General features: G+C 36.6%; 1 protein-coding gene across 1 annotated transcript in view; it reads left to right on the forward strand.

Annotated features, from left to right (window-relative positions):
- Positions 1-23,792, forward strand: part of CHSY3 (chondroitin sulfate synthase 3) — a 287,787-nt gene that overhangs the window by 44,394 nt on the left and 219,601 nt on the right. The gene's annotated exons all lie outside the window — the stretch shown is intronic.

Genomic DNA, 23,792 nt, shown 5'->3' on the forward strand with positions numbered 1-23,792 from the left:
GTTGAGTGTCCGCCTGCTGATGCAGGGGACGTGGGTTCGTGCCCTGGTCCGGGAAGATCCCACATGCCGCGGAGCGGCTGGGCCCGTGAGCCAGGGCCGCTGAGCCTGCGCGTCCGGAGCCTGTGCTCCACAACGGGAGAGGCCACAACAGTGAGAGGCCCGTGTACCACACACACACAAAAAAAAGACGGGAGAGAATGAGGCTGATTATAGAGGATAGTGTATAGCTTCCCAGGCCACATTTATGTAGGCTGAGAAAAGAAACTTGAAAGTAGATGTATTCAGTAAATGGAGAGCCTTTTATACCAGTCTAAAGAGTTAACATCTGATCCAAGAAGAATCAAGTAATATGAATGGAAACTATTTTTAAATGATCATACCTGGCAAAAAGTATTTATGTGACATACAAGTTATAGATGTGCTCGTACATGTGTACCTTATTCCCTTTTAAATATCCTTTGAAGAGAATAAAACAAATTTATTTCCGTAGAAATTAAAAATAACTTCTGACTGTTCCTTTTGTGGCTAGATATGGCATTTATTTGAAAGGTCTAATATTTACCACTCACTGCTACTATTTGGTTCCATAAAACCCTCCAATTATCTGAGAAAGCCAAATGTGATCTGGGCTTTCTTGGCAAAAGGATATTGACTTTCATTAAGACTGAATTGCAGTACAGACCTTTAAGCCTTTATCTGCATCTCATTAACTGGCATGTGATTTGGGAGAGTGGCTATTAATTATACAGATGATGATGAGTGAATAGAAAGGATCATTCAGAGGCAAACCATACTTAAACCTGACTGTGTTCTCAAGCGTTATTCACTTCATCTGATGGATTAATTTGCCTAAGTGTTTGGAATCAACCAGAGTAAGAGTTTTTAAAGGACACATCTAGAAGCAACATTAATGTCAAGTTCTTTTCATTTAATTTAATTCACTGCTAAGTCATTTGTCTTGAGTTTGCATGAATGCTTGGCTGAAGTGGCAAGAAAGGAGCATATATGATATAATAGGAATAAATCCTGAAAAGCTGCAGATCATTTTTTTAACTTTAATCCATTTGAATGCAGATCAGTTTTTATGAACTAAATTCATCTCCCCTCATCATAAATTATGATGGTGTACTCTTCTAAAATCTACTACAGGTTAAAATAAAATGTTTCCTTAGTATAAAGATAAAAGAAGACCTGTTGTTAAGATGTCAGCAAGTTGATTGTGTCGTGTTAAACATAGACTGTACAGGAAATCTGCCTTCTGCTTTCATTTCTCTTAGAGTGGCATCTTCTCATAATATATTTTTGTAAACCCATCGGAAGTATAGATTGAAATGAGTGTGCAATAAACTGTGAACTTTCTGTTTTCAGTTGTATTTGTGCAGGTAATGTTTTTAAAATATGGCCACGTGCTCTCAAGTTTGACCTCTTTCTAAAGTTGACCACTTGCATTTAATTTTGGTATGCAAAATTCACATCATTTCTAATATTAAAATGATAGGCCTTAATGTAATTCAGCAAACTTTCATTGAATGTTGCGTGCAGAATGCATTGTGCTATATTAAATCATGTTGATGGGAGGTTGATAGGAGGTTGAACAATTAACGTTTACCTTGGAAAGGCAGGGTAGGGAAGAGGATTTTCCCACAACACTCATGGTGTGGATGAAGTGTTTAGTCGTCTGATCTATTTGGTTTCTCACTGGTTCCTTAAGAGTTGAGATGTAACTGTGTCTGTAAAATGGCAGATATTTCTCACAGTTTGAGCAAAAGCAAAGGGGAATCAATAATTTTGATTGTAGAATTTTATTAAATGGTAAACGTTCTGTGACAATAAGATCTTGGAGCAAATGGGCCAGCGTGTATTTAAACACTCTTCTTGAGATTTTCCAGGCTATAAAGTGCAGTGTTCCCCAAAGTTCAGGCTGCTAATAGTCTATCTGCATCTGAAATAGATGGGATATGTATTAATGCAGATCTCTTGACCCTACCCCAGACTTGAGTCAGAATCTCTAAGTGGAGCTTGGGAATCTGCATTTAACCCAGTTATTGGATAATTCTTTTTTTTTTTTTTTTGATCTCCCTGTGCTATGTGGCTACTTCCCACTAGGTATCTATTTTACCTTTGGTAGTCAATCTATATACATTCTTTATTATTATTATTATTATTATTATTTTATCCATCTAGGTGAACATTTTTTTTTGCTAGTTTCTGCTTTATAACAAAATGAATCAGTTATACATATGTTCCCAAATCCCCTCCCTCTTGCGTCTTCCTCCCACCCTCCCTATCCCACCCCTCCAGGTGGTCACAAAGCACCAAGCTGATCTCCCTGTGCTATGCGGCTGCTTCCCACTAGCTATCTACCTTACGTTTGGTAGTGTATATATGTCCATGCCTCTCTTTCGCTTTGTCACAGCTTACCCTTCCCCCTCCCCATATCCTCAAGTCCATTCTCTAGTAGGTCTGTGTCTTTATTCCTGTCTTACCCCTGGGTTCTTCATGACATTTTTTTTCATCTTAAATTCCATATATATGTGTTAGCGTACGGTATTTGTCTTTCTCTTTCTGACTTACTTCACTCTGTATGACAGACTCTAGGTCCATCCGCCTCATTACAAATAGCTCAATTTTGTTTCTTTTTATGGCTGAGTAATATTCCATTGTATATATGTGCCACATCTTCTTTATCCATTCATCTGATGATAGACACTTAGGTTGTTTCCATCTACGGGCTATTGTAAATAGGGCTGCTATGAACATTTTGGTACATGACTCTTTTTGAATTATGGTTTTCTCAGGGTATATGCCCAGTAGTGGGATTGCTGGGTCATATGGTAGTTCTATTTGTAGTTTTTTAAGGAACCTCCATACTATTCTCCATAGTGGCTGTACCAATTCACATTCCCACCAGCAGTGCAAGAGTGTTCCCTTTTTTCCACACCCTCTCCAGCATTTATTGTTTCTAGATTTTTTGATGATGGCCATTCTGACTGGTATGAGATGATATCTCATTGTAGTTTTGATTTACATTTCTCTAATGAGTAAAGATGTTGAGCATTCTTTCATGTGTTTGTTGGCAGTCTGTATATCTTCTGTGGAGAAATGTCTGTTTAGGTCTTTGGCCCATTTTTGGATTGGGTTGTTTGTTTTTTTGCTATTGAGCTGCATGAGCTGCTTATAAATTTTGGAGATGAATCCTTTGTCAGTTGCTTCATTTGCAAATATTTTCTCCCATTCTGAGGGTTGTCTTTTGGTCTTGTTTATGGTTTCCTTTGCTGTGCAAAAGCTTTTAAGTTTCATTAGGTCCCATGTGTTTATTTTTGTCTTTGTTTCCATTTCTCTAGGAGGTGGGTCAAAAAGGATCTTGCTGTGATTTATGTCATAGAGTGTTCTGCCTATGTTTTCCTCTAAGAGTTTGATAGTTTCTGGCCTTACATTTAGGTCTTTAATCCATTTTGAGCTTATTTTTGTGTATAGTATGAGGGAGTGATCTAATCTCATACTTTTACATGTCCCTGTCCAGTTTTCCCAGCACCACTTATTGAAGAGGCTGTCCTTTCTCCACTGTACATTCCTGCCTCCTTTATCAAAGATACGTTAAACATATGTGCGTGGGTTTATCTCTGGGCTTTCTATACTGTTCCACTGATCCATCTTTTTGTTTTTGTGCCAGTACCATACTGTCTTGATTACTGTAGCTTTGTAGTAGAGTCAGAAGTCAGGGAGCCTGATTCCTCCAGCTCCATTTTTCGTTCTCAAGATTGCTTTGGCTATTCGGGGTCTTTTGTGTTTCCATACAAATGGTGAGATTTTTTGTTCTAGTTCTGTGAAAAATGCCAGTGGTAGTTTGATAGGGATTGCATTGAATCTGTAGATTGCTTTGGGTAGTAGAGTCATTTTCACAATGTTGATTCTTCCAATCCAAGAACATGGTATATCTTTCCATCTATTTGTATCATCTTTAATTTCTTTCATCAGTGTCTTATAATTTTCTGCATATAGGTCTTTTGTCTCCTTAGGTAGGTTTATTCCTAGATATTTTATTCTTTTTGTTGCAATGGTAAATGGGAGTGTTTTCTTGATTTCATTTTCAGATTTTTCATCATTAGTATATAGGAATGCCAGAGATTTCTGTGCATTAATTTTGTATCCTGCTACTTTACCAAATTCGTTGATTAGCTCTAGTAGTTTTCTGGTAGCATCTTTAGGATTCTCTATGTATAGTATCATGTCATCTGCAAACAGTGACAGCTTTACTTCTTTTCTGATTTGGATTCCTTTTATTTCCTTTTCTTCTCTGATTGCTGTGGCTAAAACTTCCAAAACTATGTTGAATAAGAGTGGTGAGAGTGGGCAACCTTGTCTTATTCCTGATCTTAGTGGAAATGGTTTCAGTTTTTCACCATTGAGGACGATGTTGGCTGTGGGTTTGTCATATATGGCCTTTATTATGTTGAGGAAAGTTCCCTCTATGCCTACTTTCTGCAGGGTTTTATCTTAAATGGGTGTTGAATTTTGTTGAAAGCTTTCTCTGCATCTATTGAGATGATCATATGGTTTTTCTCCTTCCATTTGTTAATATGGTGTATCACGTTGATTGATTTGCATATATTGAAGAATCCTTGCATTCCTGGAATAAACCCCACTTGATCATGGTGTATGATCCTTTTAATGTGCTGTTGGATTCTGTTTGCTAGTATTTGTTGAGGATTTTTGCATCTATGTTCATCAGTGATATTGGCCTGTAGTTTTCTTTCTTTGTGACATCCTTGTCTGGTTTTGGTATCAAGGTGATGGTGGCCTCGTAGAATGAGTTTGGGAGTGTTCCTCCCTGTGCTATATTTTGGAAGAGTTTGAGAAGGATAGTTGTTAGCTCTTCTCTAAATGTTTGATAGAATTCGCCTGTGAAACCATCTGGTCCTGGGCTTTTGTTTGTTGGAAGATTTTTAATCACAGTTTCAATTTCAGTGCTTGTGATTGGTCTGTTCATATTTTCTATTTCTTCCTGATTCAGTCTTGGCAGGTTGTGCATTTCTAAGAATTTGTCCATTTCTTCCAGGTTGTCCATTTTATTGGCATAGAGTTGCTTGTAGTAATCTCTTATGATCTTTTGTATTTCTGCAGTGTCAGTTGTTACTTCTCCTTTTTCATGTCTAATTCTATTGATTTGAGTCTTCTCCCTCTTTTTCTTGATGAATCTGGCTAATGGTTTATCAATTTTGTTTATATTCTCAAAGAACCAGCTTTTAGTTTTATTGATCTTTACTATCATTTCCTTCATTTCTTTTTCATTTATTTCTCATCTGATTTTTATGATTTCTTTCCTCCTGGTAACTTTGGGGTGTTTTTGTTCTTCTTTCTCTAATTGCTTTAGGTGCAAGGTTAGGTTGTTTACTCGAGATGTTTCCTGTTTCTTAAGGTGGGATTGTATTGCTATAAACTTCCCTCTTAGAACTGCTTTTGCTGCATCCCATAGGTTTTGGGTCGTCGTGTCTCCATTGTCATTTGTTTCTAGTTAGTTTTTTATTTCCTCTTTGATTTCTTCAGTGATCAGTTCGTTATTAAGTAGTGTATTGTTTAGCCTCCATGTGTTTGTATTTTTTACAGATCTTTTCCTATAATTGATATCTAGTCTCATAGCGTTGTGGTCGGAAAAGATACTTGATATGATTTCAATTTTCTTAAATTTACCAAGGCTTGATTTGTGACCCAAGATATGATCTATCCTGGAGAATGTTCCGTGAGCACTTGAGAAAAATGTGTATTCTGTTGTTTTTGGATGGAATGTCCTATAAATATCAATTAAGTCCATCTTGTTTAATGTATCATTTAAATCTTGTGTTTCCTTATTTATTTTTATTTTGGATGATCTGTCCATTGGTGAACGTGGGGTGTTAAAGTCCCCTACTATGAATGTGTTATTGTTGATTTCCCCTTTTATGGCTGTTAGTATTTGCCTTATGTATGGAGGTGCTCCTATGTTGGGTGCATAAATATTTACAATTGTTATATCTTCTTCTTGGATCGATCCCTTGATCATTATGTAGTGTCCTTCTTTGTCTCTTCTAGTAGTCTTTATTTTAACATCTATTTTGTCTGATATGAGAATTACTACTCCAGCTTTCTTTTGGTTTCCATTTGCATGGAATATCTTTTTCCATCCCCTTACTTTCAATCTGTATGTGTCTCTAGGTCTGAAGTGGGTCTCTTGTAGACAGCATATATATGGGTCTTGTTTTTGTATCCATTCAGCCAATCTGTGTCTTTTGGTGGGAGCATTTAGTCCATTTACATTTAAAGTAATTATCGATATGTATGTTCCTATTCCCATTTTCTTTATTGTTTTGGGTTCATTATTGTAGGTCTTTTCCTTCTGTTGTGTTTCTTGCCTAGAGAAGTTCCTTTAGCATTTGTTGTAAAGCTGGTTTGGTGGTGCTGAGCTCTCTCAGCTTTTGCTTGTCTGTAAACGTTTTAATTTCTCCATCAAATCTGAATGAGATCCTTGCTGGGTACAGTAATCTTGGTTGCAGTTTTTTCTCCTTCATTACTTTAAATATGTCCTGCCAGTCCCTTCTGGCTTGCAGAGTTTTTGCTGAAAGATCAGCTGTTAACCTGATGGGGATTCCCTTGTGTGTTATTTGTTGTTTTCCCCTTGCTGCTTTTAATATGTTTTCTTTGTATTTAATTTTTGACAGTTTGATTAATATGTGTTTTGGTGTATTTCCTCTTGGATTTATCCTGTATGGACTCTCCGTGCCTCCTGGACTTGATTAACTATTTCCTTTCCCATATTAGGGAAGTTTTCAACTATAATCTCTTCAAATATTTTCTCAGTCCCTTTCTTTTTCTCTTCTTCTTCTGGAGCCCCTATAATTCGAATGTTGGTGCGTTTAATGTTGTCCAAGAGGTCTCTGAGACTGTCCTCTGTTCTTTTCATTCTTTTTTCTTTCTTCTGCTCTGCAGTAGTTATTTCCACTATTTTATCTTCCACGTCACTTATCCGTTCTTCTGCCTCAGTTATTCTGCTATTGATCCCATCTAGAGTATTTTTAATTTCATTCATTGTGTTTCTAATCATTGCTTGATTCAGCTTTAGTTCTTCTAGGTCCTTGTTAACTGTTTCTTGCATTTTGTCTATTGTATTTCCAAGATTTTGGATCATCTTTACTATCATTATTCTGAATTCTTTTTCAGGTAGACTGCCTATTTCCTCTTCATTTGTTAGGTCTGGTGGGTTTTTATCTTGCTCCTTCTCCTGCTGTGTGTTTTTCTGTCTTCTCATTTTGCTTATCTTACTGTGTTTGGGGTCTCCTTTTTGCAGGCTGCAGGTTCGTAGTTTCCGTTGATTTTGGTGTCTGTCGGCAGTGGCTAAGGCTGGTTCAGTGGGTTGTGTAGGCTTCCTGGTGGAGGGGATTAGTGCCTGTGTTCTGGTGGATGAGGCTGGATCTTGTCTTTCTGGTGGGCAGGTCCATGTCTGGTGGTGTGATTTGGGGTGTCTTTGGACTTTATGATTTTAGGTAGCCTCTCTGCTAATGGGTGACGTTGTGTTCCTGTCTTGCTAGTTGTTTGGCATAGGGTGTCCAGCACTGTAGCTTGCTGGTTATTGAGTGAAGCTGGGTGCTGGTGTTGAGATGGAGATCTCTGGAAGATTTTCGCCGTTTGATATTATGTGGAGCTGGGAGGTCTCTTGTGGACCAGTGTCCTGAAGTTGGCTCTCCCACCTCAGAGGCACAGCACTGACTCCTGGCTGCAGCACCAAGAACCTTTCATCCACAAGGCTCCTCAATTTGGTATGATCCGTTGTCTATTCATGTATTCCACCGATGCAGGGTACATCAAGTTGATTGTGGAGCTTTAATCCGGTGCTTCTGAGGCTGCTGGGAGAGATTTCCCTTTCTCTTCTTTGTTCTCACAGCTCCCGGGTCTCAGCTTTGGATTTGGCCCGGCCTCTGCGTGTAGGTCGCCGGAGGGCATCTGTTTTTCCCTCAGAGAGGACAGGGTTAAAGGAGCAGCTGATTGGGGGCTCTGGCTCACTCAGGCGGGGCGGGGAGGGAGAGGCACGGAGGCGGGGGGAGCCTGCGGCGCAGAGGCGTGACGTTGCACCAGCCCGAGGCGCGCTGTGAGCTCTCCCGGGGAACCCGTCCCTGGATCCTGGGACCCCGGCAGTGACGGGCTGCACAGGCTCCCTGGAAGAGGGGCGTGGAGAGTGACCTGTGGTCACACACAGGCCTCTTGGTGGCGGCAGTAGCAGCCGGAGCGTCCCATGCCCATCTCTGGAGCTCCTTTAAGGAGCGCTCTTAATCCCCTTTCCTTGCGCACCAGGAAACAAAGAGGGAAGAAAAAGTCTCTTGCCTCTTCGGCAGGTCCAGACTTTTTCCCGGACTCCCTCCCGGCTAACTGTGGCGCATTATTAGCCCCTTCAGGCTGTGTTCACGCCGCCAGCCCCAGTCCTCTCCCTGCGCTCCGCCCGAAGCCAGAGCCTTAGCTCCCAGCCCCGCCCGCCTTGGCGGGGGAGCAGACAAGCCTCTCTGGCTGGTGAGTGCTGGTCGGCACCGATCCTCTGTGCGGGAATCTCTCCGCTTTGCCCTACCCAGGTACGTGGGGATTTTCTTGCCTTTTGGGAGGTCTGAGGTCCTCTGCCAGTGTTCAGTAGGTGTTCTGTAGGAGTTGTTCCACGTGTAGATGAATTTCTGGTGTATCTGTGGGAAGAAGGTGATCTCCGCGTCTTACTCTTCCGCCATCTTCCCCGGAAAGTCCCCGATAATGCTTAACCACTGATTTAAGTTATCTTTCTAGCATTTGAGGTGATGAGCAATTTATTTCTCTGAAAATTGTCTATACTTAATGGATATCACATTATAGTTTAATCAGTGTTGTTATGTATTGGTGTATATTTTACAGAATTACTCTATCGTTCAAAAGAGGTATCTGTGGGTCAGTGGAAGTAAATTGATGCCATTGTGACAGGTCTTTTCCTATTTTCTTATAAAATGATACTTCAAAAAATTTACTTTGTACCTGTACACGCAAACACGCACATAAACATACACATGAAGTTAAGAGGTGGCATAACCAGGGTTAAATAAGTTGGTACAACTTTGAGACTGGAGTTTTCGAGTCAGTATAAATACCACTGTATTAAAAGTAGTTGATACTACTTCTGTTTTCAAGGTAATGATTTACTCATTAATGTTTAATGCTTAAACATTACTTAATGTAATTAAGTGGATCATGTTTTATGATGCATATTTTCTTCAACTAAGCATCAGATAATTGTAGTTAAGTATAGTGATTGCATGCTAAACACATTTTCTTGCTCTTTGTAGACATTTAATTTAAAATACTGTAAGAACAACTATCAGTTATTTTTCTTTACCTCTGAATGAACTCAGGCCTGAATAGAAACTTTATCCTAAAGAATTTAATTCATTTCTCTTTACACAGAGGACATAGAATTTCAAAGCATGATGTAAGTGGATTTGCAAGATTCTTTGGAGTAGAAAATATATCCTCCTCCCCAATTTAAATTTCTTTTATTCAGCAGCGGAATCATGTTGGTAAGGTATTCTTAGTGCTTTTTCTGCAATAGCTAACAGTCAGCCAGAGATATAAGCTTGAACAAAATGTTCTACTTTAATTCATTAAGGCAGTTTCGGTTGAATCAAGGGGGAAAAAAGGACTTACAACCAATGACTAGTGAAGCATTATGCATGTATTTATTTGTTGAATAAATAAAATGAATGCTGCACTTCTTTCAGTTTCTCCAACACTCCAAGCTATTTCCTGCCTTCGGTTCTTGCCACATACTGTGCCTCTGCCTGTGAAGAGGCTCCCAAGTTTGCAAAGCTACCTCCTTCTCATCCTTTAGATTCCCACTCGGAGGTCATCTTCTCAGATTGGCCTCATTTGACTACTGTATTTAAAGTAGATCTTCAGTTACAACTTTTGTTTGCTTCTTTCTTAAGACTTATTACAGCTTGTAATTGTAACTGTGGACTGTGGACTCATTTTTTGTCTGTCTTTTCCACTGGGCTGTAAGCAGCTTGAGATCATTGAAAATACTTGTCTTGTAAACATTTGTATCATCTGAGCCTAGAGGGACTGACACACAGGAAGTACTCAATATATATATTTGTTTGACTTCAGAGTTGGATGGATGGATGGATGCATGGATACATGGATGCATGGATGAGTAGCTGAATAATAAGTACTCTTGGGTTGAAAATGTTTACAGAGAGAGATCTTAAATGGCATGCTAACTAATGCTTATATCAGATCTTAAATGGCATGCTAAATAATGCTTATATTTGATCATTGGTGAGGAACAGGGAACCCCTCAGAGTAATTTTATATTTATCTAAGCTATTTGAGTGAAATTGGACTAATCGAGTTGGAGCATTATGTGGCTTGTGCCATTTTTCCTGGGATGCTGTGCTTTACATACACTATTAGTGTGACTTGGTTGACACTACAGATATAATTTTCTTTGTATAATGGTGGACATACTTTTTCTCCTTTTTGTAAAAAAAGACATAACTTGTGGGTATAATATGATTAATAATGCAACCAGCTACCCTAGGCTGTAAAGCCACACTGCTAGAAGTCATGCTGTGATTTGAACTTGGTAAATGTCTAAACTTGATGATACATAGGGTGGCATTGGGAAGAAAAGAGAATTGATGTATGGAACTCTAAATTATTATTGTTAAGTATCAGTCTAAATCCCTCTGCTATGCCAGATAAATATAAGAATTTGGCAGTTCTTTTCCATGAAGCTAGAAAATTAAAGTTTATTGCAGTATGTACCTATAAAATGTATACTTAGCACATTCCTTGGTGTTCTTTTTAAAAATACATGAAAACATTTAGAAGAAAATGGAATATTTGAAATTCAAAGGGAATGTACTGAACAGGTCCAAGAGATTGAAAATGAGAAGTTTTAAAAATTACTCTTTTCTCTAATTTATACTAAGATGAAAGTAACTCTGCATGTATTTTAATTTTAATAATAAGGTAAGAAACTGTGCATTTTAGATTTGGCATCATTTTACAGAGAAAGATAGTAGATATTTAGTATGTTATTTAATTAGTCAAAATATAATAAGTTGTTTTAAGACATGCTGTTTTGAAGATATCCAAAAATAATAATAAAATGTATTGCGGTTGGTTCTTAATTTAATTTTATTTTCACATGCTACTCATTTAGTTTTATAAATTTCAACCATTGATTAATAAAAGACTAGCATTAGGGCTTCTCTGGTGGCACAGTGGTTGAGAGTCTGCCTGCTGATGCAGGGGACACGGGTTTGTGCCCCGGTCCGGGAGGATCCCACATGCCGCGGAGCGGCTAGGCCCGTGAGCCATGGCCGCTGAGCCTGCGCATCCAGAGCCTGTGCTCTGCAACGGGAGAGGCCACAACAGTGAGAGGCCCGCGAACCGCAAAATAAATAAATAAATAAATAAAAGACTAGCATTAGAATACTCTGTACTGTAAGTTGAATTGTTTATTACATTATATTACCAGGTTGTGATCTAGGCAAGTTTTTTAATGTATATAGATACAGCAACTCTTCAAGTTAGTATTATTACCTCTGTTTTACAAATGAGAAAACTGTGACTTAGAGAAGTTATTGGTCTAAAGCCGTATTGCTAAAAAATTGCTGAGTCAAGTTTATCTTCTTTCAAAGCCCAAATTCTTTATGCTGTATCACATTGCTTCTAGAAAATATCTTTAGCAATTTAAAATAATATTTAGAGATATTGTTAGTGTAGTTTATATTTTCCATTTCTTTAGTCATTTATAAGAAGTGACCAGGCACTGAACTGGGAATTAGAAATAGTCTAAAATTATGCATGAAACCTGTCCCCAAGGACCTTATTTTGGTAAAGTGAGATTGTTGCTAGTGGCTGTAAATTTCTGTACATGCTTGGGCTCTACTGGGAATTTAGCTACACTATTTCATCTCTATCTAATTCAAACTGTGGAAGGACTGCTTCCCCTAGAGCAACTCTCCGTGTGCCTTGTTTAACCAACAATGACTAAATCATTCTGGCAGGAGACAGATTTTCCCTTATGAATCAGGTTCGAATTTCAACTGCATTAAAATAGGTAATTTGAACAAAAAGATTTTCAGTGTTGCCTGCTACCTATGGAGTAAATCTCCATTAGTTAGATTGACTTTAAAAATACATCATCAGTCTCTAAATGTAAAAACATTGCAAATTGTCTCTAGATTACCACTCTGAGCCCTCAAATCCGAAAGGCCAGTTATCTACTTCCTTATTCCCTAAATTTGCCCTGGTGGTTATTGACACTAATCGTTTCCTGTAGGGTTCTCTGTACTTGGAGTGTTTTTGCTGCTTTGGCAAATCTTACTCGTATTTCATGTCTGGCTCAAGTCAACTTCCTTGGCAAAGGCATTCTCAACTGTTCCCATCCCTATTAATCATCCCTTCCCAGAATTCTTTTAGCCCATATTGTTTCACAGTTCTTTGTTCCCTAACCTGCTGTATGCTCATTCATCTCTATCCTCAGTGTGTGACTGTATTTTCAAATAGTTGTTGTAAACATCTGATGATCAGGGATCATATCATACATTTTGTTTGTTTTTGTAACACCTAGCTGGGACTTCAGACACAACTGGCATTTAATGCATGTGGGTTCAATTAATAAACCCAATTACTAGGTGAGGGTTTGTAATTTCTAGTGATGATCAGCTATAGTTACTTAACTCCTTTCAAGGTGAAACCTAATTAGACTAGGACTATCTCATCAGCACTGAGCATTTTGGTAGGAAAAGATTTTACCTTTGAGAACAAGGGGGAAATTTTAAGCAGAAATCTTTACTTGCTACCATTCGTTGTCAATCACTATGAAAGAGAGGGCCCAGGGCACAAATTTTTTAGCTGTAAGGAATCTGCAGTGAAAGAATTTGTAATTATACTTGGTTTGATACTTTAATTTTGAAGGTTCACAAAAGTGTAATTGTTTCAATTTAAACATGAGAAATCTCATGTTGAAATCCATTAAAAGCTTAATTGAACATAAGATGTGCTTATAACATCATCATTGCCAACATGTGGACTGTCATATTGTTCCATTCAGCCGAATTGTCTCTCTGACAGTGTCATCCTGGGCTGTATGCTTTTGTGTTTGTTTTTGCCTTTAACTAGATAATAAAGCTCAAATGTGTCTAATTTCCCATAATAATCCATTGTCAGGGTGCCATCTGTAAACTTGTATATTTCATATTTTTCCAATCTTTTTATGATCTGAGTAACAATATGTATACCATAGAGTAATACTTCCTTTTATTTAACCCAATACTTAGCTTTAGGAATTACCACTAAAGCTGAGTGTTGCATAGGGGATGGGGAGAGGAGTTCCTCAGTGCCTGAGGTGAACAGTGTTCTACTCATATGTGCCTATGATCACTCCCTCTAACTGGAGTGACCTCTAACTGTCCATTCATTGCCTCTTCCTAAAAGGGAGAGATACTCCTATGCATATTTGTTGTTTTATTTGTGTTTAGTATTTTAGTTCATGTTCACCTTTGAAATAACAACAAAATGTATTTTTCATTTAAATTCAGAATTTATTAAAAGTTCTAGCCATACCAATATCAAAACAAACTAAGAAAAGCCCAGTGTCTAAACAGACTTCAGGGTTCTAGAAAGACAAAAGGATGGAAAATCATGCAAGAGAGAGGGGATGACTTGAGGACACTTAACCCCTGTCCCTGGAATGTTTCCCTTCCCACTTTCTATTTCTAGTATTCCAGGATGTGCCGAAACAAGCCCAGTTTAGTCCTCTCAGCCTGTATATATATATATATATATATATATATATATATATATATATGTATATATATATATATATATAGAAGGAGTTATCCTGACGTTTTTTCATAACCTAAAATTCTTGATTAGTAGTAGCCCTTATTAGCTCATTAAAACTCTTCACGTCTGTTTCAGGAGCTTTGTCCTGGGAAATCTGCACCATGAAAGCATCTACTGGCCTATTTCTGCAGTCGTGTTGTGTGTGTGTATATCTGTGTGTCTTGATGAATACGGGAAAATGCCCCACAATTGGACCCTTTACGGACACTTCCCTCACTCAGAGCCTGAACTGTAATAGACAAGAAATAAGTAGGGAAACTCTCCTCTTTGTTCTTCTCCCAGTGTCCGGTTCTTAGGTTTGGCCATCTTATGTGCTCTCAGGTGCCTGCGTACCCTAATTGCCTGTCTTAGTTGTGTGCCCGGTGTCTTCTCATCTTCTCTGTCTTGTAGGCCTGTCTAGCTTGCCCTGCCCTTTTGTCCCATGTACTACCCTGTTCCTTCTTATATGACCTTTAGCCCACTGACTGGGCCTTGTGAGGGCTCACCCATCCTTTCTCATCTTATGATGAGTCTCATGCCTTCTGTTGCTCTCACACTGTAGTTCTAAGTCTCTCACGTGATGCTGCCTGCTCCTCCATCCCCTCTGAGGGCTCTTGCATTACATGCCTCTCTTGTGAGTTCTTTTTCAGCTCTCGTGTTTATGATCCTGCCTGTACCAAGCATGCCTTATCAGGAGTTCAGCCCTATCAGCCATAATTGTTGATTCGTATCATATTACTCAGTGTAAGATCATCTGCTTTCCAAAAAGAGTTTATTCCTGTTTTATTTCTTCTAATTTTATTACACCTTTTATGAAGAAGTTTAAAGAGAATCTAGAATCCTATCGTACTCCCAGCTTAGCTTTCTCTAACTGCACATTCAAATGAACTGAGCAAATTTTCCCGATTTTTATATGTCTCTGAATTATATTCCTGTATGACTAGCTACTTTCTGAAGATAAAACTCTTGTTCCTGTTCTAACGAATATAAACTGTTTCTTTTTAAATAGTTGCTAAATTTTTGAGTTAATTTAAAATGTAACGTAGTTTCTTCAGGATTTAAAAATTACTATTTTTTCTCTCTGTGTCTGTCTTTCAAATACCCATGGCTCTTTGGTATGATTTCTGTTAGAAATTTTCAGCAGTCTGTACTGTCATTTTGTAAAATCTCCTTTCTTCCATTTTTACAGGCAGTGCTTTGATTAAAGGCCTCATTACCTCTCCTGGAGGAGTGATGAGCTGCATTCTCACAGTCCATCCCCTCTCCAAATGATTGCTTGTACAGTAATCTTTCTAAAATGTGTCATTCTGGATAAGGTGTTTTATGCTTAGGTTTCTTCAATGTCTCCCTATTGACAAAAACCAGACTTTACAGCAAGATCTGCCCCTGCTTGCATTCTCAATAAAAATTACCCTACTTGCTGTAAAACCCAAACCATTTGTGTTTTCTCTTAGAATGATATGCTGTTACACAACACTATGACTTTTTATATGCTGGATCCTCAGTCTGGAATGCTTTTATTTTGTCTATTTGGCAAATTCCTATCTGCCCTGCATTCTTAATAGATTGACCACCCCTGAACTTTTTGTAGTTGTAAAAATAACTTATTAGCCCAAGTAACTAGATATGAAATGTTAGAAATATATTTCATCAAATATATTTTGGAGCAAATGGGATTTCCTGGCACACAGCTTCTTTCTAGTAGTCCTTAATCTGAAGGGATGCCTTTAAGTTGTTGATGCCTTTTGTACTGATCTGGTTTCACTCCTGCCTGGATCTCCTGAATCACGTACAAGGGATGGAATGTGCCAGTCTGGGTGTTCAGATTATTACCACAGAATGGGGAAACTAACTAGCCCTTATGTGGACTGACTCTGGCTTGGTGATGCTGTTACCCTTAATAAGGATTGGACCAGTCAGAGGAACAGTAATTCCAATTGAAGTGTTTATGCTCTCTCTTACCCTCCAGTGCTCTTGATACAGTTATTTTGCTCATCTTTAAACTAGGATTCTGAAGCACCAGAATCTTTTAAGTTATCTCTGGTGAAATAAAAGTACCATGGTTGAGAATAAAAAGCAAAGGCCCCTGTGTACTTAACGGTTCTTCAGGGCTGTCAAGTTGGGTAGTTGGTGCACTGCCTAGAGATTCTAGAGAAACTGCCTGGTGCCGCTGCAAGGGGTGGCCCTGGGAACAGAAAGCTGAGCAGGTTTCTCTTCATTGGGTGTCCAGGTGGGCAGCACAGCAGACGATGAAAGAATCACATCTGCTTTTACAGATTTCATGCCACTGCAGAGAAGCCTGTGTTCTTTTTGTAGAAAGGATCTAAATTTATAATTTATACTGGAAAATATGTTTTTGGCATAAAATAGAGTGTAGAGAAGTAATGTCAGGCATGATGATATTTAAAATCTAGTTAGACTGTTTCTTTCATTGTTTCTCATATCATAGCATCTACTCAGAACTTTAGCTTTCAAACTATATATAATTATTACTTAAAAATGGTTACTTCATAATTTATGATATGACAAAATGACTTCTCCATGACCCTAAGTTTCTAAAGGAAGCAGCAAGTTGCAAAATGTAAGCAAAGCATTGATTATAAGCTGATTGTCAAGGTCTTTAATGTGAAGATAGTATTTTAATGCAATAATGAATTATTAATTACTTCATATGTAACAAAATTATTTCTTTGAAAATGTATCTATGATGGTCAACTCTAAATTTTAAATAGAAAGCACTTTCTCTAAGATGATTATTTGATGATTTTTTTCATTTTATAAGCCATTTTTGGCATAGACTATATGTCATTCTGTGAATATTTAAATAATATTTTCCTTTGAAGCTTTCCATGTGTTCTGCATAGTGAGGCATCAGTATAATGAAGAACTTACTTTTGAACCATCTTCCTTCTGAGATTTCTCTTTGGTGATAATGCTGATGACAATGATGATGATGATAACAGATAGTTATTGTGTGAAATTTGAACTCATATTTTATGCAAGTCGGTGTTCCAAGTATTTTGTGTAAAGTCCTTACATGGATTAAATAAGATAGGTTCTGAGGTGGTGGCCATCATTCTCCTCTTCACACAGGTAAGGAGACCGAAGCATGGAGAGCTGAAGTGACTGTCCCAGGTTAGTAAGTGGCTGCAATTAGAGTTGCATCCCAGCTGGTCTGACCCAATTTGTTCTGTGTATGAAAAAAGATAAAATGAGAGCTTCTCTGATTGAAATTAGGGGCACAGCCAAGATCCAGTTGCACAGCGTCCTTCCAACATCTGTAGGTTCAGTTCAATAATTTGAATTGAGAGACTTGTCCAAACTGTTTGTTTTGGAAATTAAGACACTGCTGAAGAGACAGACTGAGTGGCTGTCACATGCTTTCCCTGCGTCACATATCAGTAGTCAGTTAGGAGTAGAACCTCATGACTGCAAATCAAGCATTGTTTCTGCTACATGATTTGCCCTAAGATTTTGTTTTACTTTAATGCAACTTGTGTGTGTGAGGCACAAGACATTTATTAATTCAACATCTATCAAATATTTGTCCATTTACCTAATGTGCACCAGGACCATCTCTTTCTCCTTTAGAGTTGACTTAGACACTTAATAAGGCTGATCAGTAGTTAAGGGCCTTTTAGAGGCTGAATTCACTGGCTCAGATGCCTGAAGCCATTACAGTAGCTCTCCTTGGTTTGGGCAAGAGGGCACTTGAAGAGACCTGTGTCAGGACTGAAACAATTGGCTGGAGTTTCATCTTGTTCAAGAATGCCTGCTGTTTTATTTGCTCTCTTTTTGGTACAACAGTTGGTTTGAAAATGTCTCTGTCTTGGAAGCCCACAGCTGTTAGAAATGAGCCCTGGAGGTCTCACAAAGAAGAAAGATGTGATTAATTTGGAGCTAGAATCAGTCTTTTATGAACTGGAAATTGTAGTGATAGGCAGAAAATTCCCGAGGAAGAAATCTGGAACTTGGCCACACAGAGTACTACCTTAAGTAGTTTGAAGAGCCAAATGAACCTTTTTCCTCCCACCATCAACAGATGTGGCATCTTTTTAACTTATCTCCTCCCTTTGGTTTCAGATTGTATTCTCATAGTCAACTTCATTCAGTAACCATCTCATATTCAATGAACTTTCCAGATTCTTACACATTACATTTGGATGATAGCACACTGGTTGATTTTATCTGTGTTCTGTTACTAATTCAGGTATTTCCACTATTAAAGCTGTACACCTGAAACTAACACAACACCGTAAATCAACTATATTCCAGTTAAAAAAAAAAAAAAAACAGAAAAAACAAAACTGAGGTGACCATCCAGTGAGCAAATACCTACAGAGCTTTCAGGGCCCAAGCAGGCCAAATTCTAGCTGACTGCCTCACATCCTTGGAAACCGGGGATTCCTAAAGTTGAACCTAAATACAAACCTTTTTCAAGAAAAAAAAAAAAAGCCACCCTGCCAGAAAGAGGGAGATTCAAGGATACATGGCTTTTGCACTTATTTTAGGAGTTTAGTCATCACTAAACTTGCTATAAGAACTATGAGATGACATATATATATATACATATATATATTTCTATATGAGTATATTGCTGGGATATTGGTTAACTAGGGTTAAAGATATTTAAAAGTCTTTATGGATTATCTTACTCATTCTAAAACATAATTCTCTTTTAGTAAGTAAGAGTATAATGCAAAAGTAAACAAATTCTAAATATTTAGGGTGACATGCTCCGTTTTTTGTAACATGGAGCATGGTGTTTCCCTCTGAACTATTTGAGGAACACTGGGGACTTTGAAAAAAGGTAAAGTCTGTAAATTATAAAAAGTAAAATAAGCAAATACATAGTGATTTGAGCTCTGTAATCATTCCTGCCTGGTTTCATATTTAACATTCCAGTGATTGTACTTACATACTTGCTGTAACAGATGTCCACTAAAAGTCACAGTGAATTTTCTTGAAACATTAGAATCAAATGTTATAAAAGGTGATGGTTGAATCAAGAGTATCTGAGGACCTTGCCTTTTTTGGAAATTGTATTCCTTTAAAAATATTTAGTATAGAGTTTTCTGATTGGAAGACGTACATGTACATAAAACTCTTCACACATAGATCTTTGATTTTAATGGTGGGATTTCAGGCTATGTATATAATGGTTTGTAGAGGGAAGACAGTAGCAGATTTTTAGGAACTGGCTACTCTAGGGATTTTAACCTCATGATAAAGAACTCTTTATAGTAACATGAAAAAGATTTGTTAAAAAGAAGAGCAAAATAAATCACTTTGTTTTTCTTATGACAGTCTCTGTAGGTAGCTCCCTTGAGCAGTTCATAAAAAATATCTAAAAGTTTCTCCTTTGATTTGTTGAGAAAGCAACTTCCTTGCTTATTAGGTATAGATAAGTTAGATATATTATTCTATATAAGTAACATTTTCTTGTTTATTTTAGTTTTGCTTTTTTTGTTTCACATGTTAGTCTAACATTTTCATTTAATTTATGTTATTTATTTGAGTAACTACTATTCAAGGTACTGCTTGCTAGGTGTATTTCATATATATATATATATATATATATATATATATATATATATATATATGTATGTATGTATGTAATACCTTTAATCTTCAAAGGAACTACTTAAGGTAGGACTTATTAACCCTGCTTTACTTACCAAAAAAACCAAAGCTCAGCTAATTTTAAGTGAAGTGATGTTCCAAAGGTCATGCAAGAAATGATATTGTGGCAATCCAAACCCCAAGTCCCTTTGCCCCAAAGATCACACACTTTTCATGGTACCACACCAACCTCCAAGGACAAAATGAATCCAAAAAAAAAACAATTTCAAGGATAGATTATATTTTGAACTACTGATTAACAACAAAATGATAAAGTATAAGAAAGCTTTTAAGGACAGTGCCTTATATGGACACAGATTACTTGGGAATAACTGCCCCTGTGAGTCCTTGCTGCTCACCACTGACAGCTCCAGACAAAGCAGTCCTTTGTGTACGTAATGTGTCTTTATTAAGTAAATTAAGTGTACATTTGTCTAATGTCACCCAAAGCTGGTTTAAGTTATCTTTAAGACAGTTTTAACGATGTAGGCAGACAATAAATACAATATGGTTCATCAAAATCTAGAAAAAGAATGCAATGAACATACCATTGAAGCAGGTATCTGCATTTCTATGGTAATTATCCCCCTTAAGTAAGTTAAATATTATTTTACTTTGGGGGGAAATAAAAGATTGAAAAGTATCATTTTTATTATGACCATAAAAGTTTCAAAGATTGATAATGATAAGATGATCTGTACTACAATTTTAATTTGAAAGAAATATTTTAACAACATGTATGGAAATGTCACACCATTACCTTGATTTTGGCATGCTCAGTATTACCATTATATATATGAGTAAAAAACAAAACAAATAACTTATTTCAGGAGAAAAAAAATAAAGCAGAGGTAGATTTCTAAATGGGGATTATAGATAGGCAGTACCAAAAGAAATCCATCAGAACTTTCTTTCACCAGATTTCCTTAGTCCCTTTTCTTTGTCAGTTTTTGTTGTACTTGTTTTCCACTTTAAACACAGTTTTCTGTCTTTCGAGCAAGTAAACGTGTTACTTACTTACACAGGAGTTTACAGTGCTGTGAATTGAACATTGTCATTTATTTTAGGATATTCCTTAATTCCAAGCTTAGGGTTCTAATTATTTTGTTGGATTTCATTGTTGTTTTTTGCTTTTGAAGAAAGATGGTCAAAGTTATGCTTTCAATAAAGTAGTTTAATATTTATGGTATGTCTTTGATCCCAAAGCATATTGTAATATCTAATATAAAATGGAAATTATGCTAATATGAGTTTTTTAATAGCTTTATTCATATTTTTCTCTTAAGTTAGATATATTGGAAACTCCTTGAGCTTTAGGAGGTAATTTATCCTTATATCCCCACAGAAATTAGTACAGTTTCTAAAATGCAGCAGGCTTTCAAAATGTCTGTTAAATTGAACATTAATTGTAAGAGTATTCAAGGCAGTTGTATATTTATATCTTTTAAAATGTACATGTGTATATATATATATATATAAATGTTCTTTATGAATTCTTTTGTGAGGATGTATGAATTCAGTTTAAAGAAGTAGAACAGGTTTGATAGCACCTTTTTAGTGTATTCTAATGTGCCTGCTTTCAGTACTATAGTCCCTGTCTTTTACAGCTTTCAAAAGCAGGGAGAATTAAGCTTCATGTCTTCCTCATCTGAGTGCATTCTGCACTGGGACCAAAGTTAGAGTTAAAAAAAAAAAAAGTAATAGTTTTGAGATATGTGACAAGGCTGGATTAACTTTTGTAGTTTCTTTGCTGCTTTGATATGGCTTCTTTGACTATAATATGATAGATTTCAATGAAAGAATACATGTACATAGAAAGAAATGGGATAGAATTATATCTCTGTGTTAATTGTAACCATTGGTTATTGTGAATTAAATTGAGGAAAAGAGGATTGTTCATTAACAGAGGAAAGGAGGATATGGAAAGTGGGAGGCAAATGATGAATTTTTACAAATTATGATAGGTACTCTCTCAGGGTGCTAAACATCAGTTTAAAGTAGTAAGAGATTCTTGGGTGCAGTGTCAATATATTTTAAAGCTATGCACGCTCTTTAACCCAACAATTCTCCTTGATATTTATTTTCAGGAGAAAACTAAACAAATTTGGGGCAAAATGTGAATGAAAGTATTTCTCGAAGTACTGTTTGTAATAATGAAAAAAGTGGAAACAGCCTAAATATCAATTACTGGGGTATAGGTAAAAAAAATCATGGCGTACTGATGAAATATAACATGGTACAGGCACTAAAAAGTATAATGTCTATCATATATAGTCATTATCCTTAGAAAGATCTTCCTGATAATGTTATAGAAAAAAAGCAAATTGTAAAACAGCATGTTTAGAATTATTTTATTTATAAAAAATATGTTACATGTATACACAGATTCTGAAGATAAGCCTATAATGTTGATGGGGATTTACCAATGAGCTCTGAGTATTTTGTCTTTTTAAATGCTTTTATGAATTTTCTACAGTGATTATGTATTATCATAGTTTATCTAAGTATATGAAAATCTATGTGTCAAAAGAAAAAACAGTGAGTATGTTTGCTAATTTATTTTCTTAAGCTTGAAATTATGGTTAACTTCCCAACTACAACTGTATTTATTGACCTAAGATGTCAGAGAAATGTCCATTAGTATCATACTGTCATTAGAAAAATTGCTATCAGTTTAGTAGTAAGCAATGTAAACCAGAAAGTAATGTGGAAAATATTACATTAAAAAGTTAAAATCATAAATAAGATTTAAAAATTGGGGACTTCCCTGGTGGCGCAGTGGTTGAGAGTCTGCCTGCCGATGCAGGGGACACGGGTTCGTGCCCCGGTCCGGGAAGATCCCACATGCCGCGGAGCGGCTGGGCCCGTGAGCCATGGCCGCTGAGCCTGCGCGTCCGGAGCCTGTGCTCCGCAACGGGAGGGGCCACAGCAGTAAGAGGCCCGCGTACGGCAAAAAAAATATAAAAATAAAAAAAATAAAAATAATAAAAATAAAAGTTGACTTACGGTTTAGATCTGTGTTTTTATATATCATATACTCGTTCACTGGGTGATATTATATGGTATTTCAACTTTTCAGTTCATAACAGATGGTTCAATTAGAGTGAGAGTCTTGCTTGACTTTTAATAGTATTTGGCTGCCATGTATATTTAAAATTTTACTGATATAAGTATTATCTTTTAGTGACCTTCTATAATTTAGTTTCTTTTATAAGTCCACTTTTAAGTTCTTTATAATGTACTATATGTTTAATTCATTTACGTGATAGGAAGTCAGTCTTCAGTGATTCTTCTTTTTATTTATTTCTATATTTAACTATATTCTTCTGATATAAAAACATCCCCCCTCCCAATGAACTCTACACTAAAACGGTTGGCTTGGTTTTCTTTGTAATCACAAATACTTTTAAACATAGGACAAATAAAGAATTTATTTCTTTCATCCATTTATTACATAGAGATGTGAACACTTTCCTTTAATCATTTTTTTCCCCTTTGGAGAGTAGAATAATGTCTTAAAAGCAGTTATATAATTTGATCAAAATTTGTATGTTGTATTATTAGCCCAATGTGTACTTTTCTTTTGGACAATTGAGATCTATGGTTTAAGAAAAGGGGTTGGGGGACAGTTACTATATTTAATAGAGTACCTTTCATTCACTCTTCCCAATGTATTTGAGTAGTCTCATCAAATTCAAATGTAAATGAAACATTCCAGTTCTAGGCTTTAGAAAATTTGTATTAATCTAATTGAAGGTAAGTGTCAGAAGCAGCACTCAGGAAGTTATATAAACACTAACAGAGTTAAATTTGATTAGAAGAGTGTATACTTTTAGCTTTTGATTTAAATGTGAAGTTTAATTCACTTCTTAATGCTTCCTTATCTGACAGAAGTGAAAATGATAGCTACTTCATAAAGCAGTTTTAAGAATTAAATTAACCAATATAGATAAAGAGATTAACACAGTACCTGGCACACAATAAATGCTCAAAATGGTAGCTTTTATTAATGGTTAATGTTCATTGTAATTTTCTGATTGGGATTTGAATTTTATTTTTTTATCATTAACCAGTCTGTAACTTTCCATACTATAATGAAGCATATGCTTTTTTAAATAAAAAATTTAACTTTTAAGGTATATTTTGAAAAAGACTGTTATACATCCATTGAATTAAAAAGTAAAATATAGTGTGTATCCTTTGTATATTTTAAGCTGTGCTTTTGCCTTATCTCTTATCTCTGCCTCCTGAATGGAAAGATGAAATCTCTAGGTTTTCAGTGTCTTTTTCAG

Source organism: Mesoplodon bidens (genome assembly GCF_964165515.1).
Source record: "Mesoplodon bidens genome assembly, chromosome: 4".
NCBI lineage: Eukaryota > Metazoa > Chordata > Mammalia > Artiodactyla > Ziphiidae > Mesoplodon > Mesoplodon bidens.